Source organism: Oncorhynchus mykiss, chromosome 8 (genome assembly GCF_057628025.1).
Source record: "Oncorhynchus mykiss isolate SJ-2025 chromosome 8, ASM5762802v1, whole genome shotgun sequence".
Lineage (NCBI taxonomy): Eukaryota > Metazoa > Chordata > Actinopteri > Salmoniformes > Salmonidae > Oncorhynchus > Oncorhynchus mykiss.
In genome coordinates this window covers 88672501-88675000 of record NC_143029.1, presented here as the reverse complement: position 1 = coordinate 88675000, position 2500 = coordinate 88672501, and the positions used below count along the sequence as shown (strand labels likewise).

At 39.0% G+C, this 2500-nt stretch overlaps 1 pseudogene across 1 annotated transcript in view; it reads right to left on the bottom strand.

Moving 5' to 3' along the window:
• Window positions 1-2500, bottom strand: part of LOC110504868 (noelin-3-like) — a 22042-nt pseudogene that overhangs the window by 13838 nt on the left and 5704 nt on the right. The window lies entirely within an intron of this gene.

The window sequence follows — 2500 nt, the reverse complement described above, 5'->3', positions numbered from 1 at the left end:
TTTTGGATACGTGTTTGAGTCGTCATGTGCATCATTAGCACAATTTCTCATTTATTTACTATTCGTTTTTTTTTTTTTACTTTCACTTGTATCTTGACTAATGTTGGTTTTAAGTTTTGGCAGAGGTACGATCATCGAGAATTGAATTATGGGTTGTTTCAGGCCCCCGGAATGAAAATCATTTTACACTCGCAAACTCGATCAAAAACCTGAGGACTGAGGGGGTTACGTTGCCAACTTCCCTTGCTTGGCTAATCATTTGGACCAACGACAGAGATGGCAGCTGGGATTCCCCCAAAGGCATAAGGCGAGGGTAAATGGAGGAGGGTGAGTCTTTTGTGTGTTTGAAACGCAGCCTTTGACAGTGAACTTGTTATTGAATGTGGGATAATCCGCAACAGTCTCTGATGGATATTCCTCCTAATATTAAATACCTGATGCAAGAGTCCAATCATGTAGCCATCGGACAAACAGACACACAGTATCTGTACGGTTAGGGTTATGTCTAAGATGATTTTTTAGGGTTATGTCTAAGATGATTTTTTAGGGTTATGTCTAAGATGATTTTTTAGGGTTATGTCTAAGATGATTTTTTAGGGTTATGTCTAAGATGATTTTTTAGGGTTATGTCTAAGATGATTTTTTAGGGTTATGTCTAAGATGATTTTTTAGGGTTATGTCTAAGATGATTTTTTAGGGTTATGTCTAAGATGATTTTTTATGGTTATGTCTAAGATGATTTTTTAGGGTTATGTCTAAGATGATTTTTTAGGGTTATGTCTAAGATGATTTTTTAGGGTTATGTCTAAGATGATTTTTTAGGGTTATGTCTAAGATGATTTTTTAGGGTTATGTCTAAGATGATTTTTTAGGGTTATGTCTAAGATGATTTTTTAGGGTTATGTCTAAGATGATTTTTTAGGGTTATGTCTAAGATGATTTTTTAGGGTTATGTCCAAACCCCTTGTCTCTCCACACTCCATTTTAGATACAGAAGCTTTTAAGGACCAGTCAGAGTTTGACCATCTGAAGGGCGAAGACATTTTCCAACTCCTATTGTCGCTTTCTGGTTCACAGATGTGGTGTAAAAGGACATTCAGACTGAATGGAGATTAGCAGGCATTCAGACTGAATGGAGATTAGCGGACATTCAGATATAATGGAGATTAGCGGACATTCAGATTAAATGGAGATTAGCGGACATTCAGATTGAGTGGAGATTTGCGGAGATTCAGACTGAATGGAGATTAGCGGAGATTCAGACTGAATAGAGATTAGCAGACATTCAGATTAAATGGAGATTAGCAGACATTCAGTTTGAATGGAGATTAGCAGACATTCTTATTGAATAAAGATTAGCATACATTCTTACTGAATGGAGATTAGCAGACATTCAGATTAAATGGAGATCAGCAGACATTCAATTGAATGGAGATTAGCAGACATTAAGATTGATTGGATATTAGCAGACATTTAGATTAAATGGAGATCAGCAGACATTCAATTGAATGGAGATTAGCAGACATTAAGATTGATTGGATATTAGCAGACATTCAGATTAAATGGAGATTAGCAGACATTCAGATTAAAGGGAGATTAGCGGAAAATAGAGGATAGAAAAAATACTGGCTCTGAAAGAGTTCAGTCCGTTCATTGTGAAGCCGCTTCAGTCATTCAGGACGATTAAATTGGGAGTGAAAAAAGTAAGTTATTCTGGTATTGTGTAGCAGGTGGTGAAATCTGGATCTCTTCTCAAGAAGAAGTTATTTTCAGTGTGGTTAATAAAGCTCAATCGGAGGCTAGATCCTCAAGTCTCTATGGATGAATTGAATCTAGTTGAAAACAGTTTATTGATCGATAGAGGAAGAGGAGGAATTGGGTACGTCACCAAAATGGTATCTCTTCCTCCTTATGTGGTACATACATCCTGCTGACACATCTCTCCTCATCCCTTCACATTCCCATGCAGCTGTACCAGATCCACGCCGGATGGCCTGACATGCTGCCACTCCACTACACCCTCCATGACAATGCTTTATGTTCTGATGGATAGAAAGTTCTGCTCATAAATTACAAACGACCAGAGTTCCAGTCCGTAGAATGAGAATGAAACACTGAACGAGTCTAAAGATCCGAATGACTCTAATGATTCTATCGCTGTGTTCTATTCATTCTAGTTCTATGGTTCTGCTCTGTCACGTTGCCCCGGCAGCAGCTGTTCTGTTCTGTTCCTCTGACTTCAGCGACAGTGTAGTTTATTTAGTCTCTCAGACCCAGGATGCTAATCTGCCCTGCCACTGGCCTCGACTGCCTGTCTGTGTGCCATGAATAATCACAAAACATTAATTCACTACAGAAGTTTCAATTACCCCAAATTACCCCTAACCCGTCAGGGCCAAGAGAGTCAAAGACCGACACACAGGCTGCATCCCAAATGCCACCTTGTTCACTTTCTGGTGCACTACGTTTGACCAGGACACATAGGGCACTACACACTATA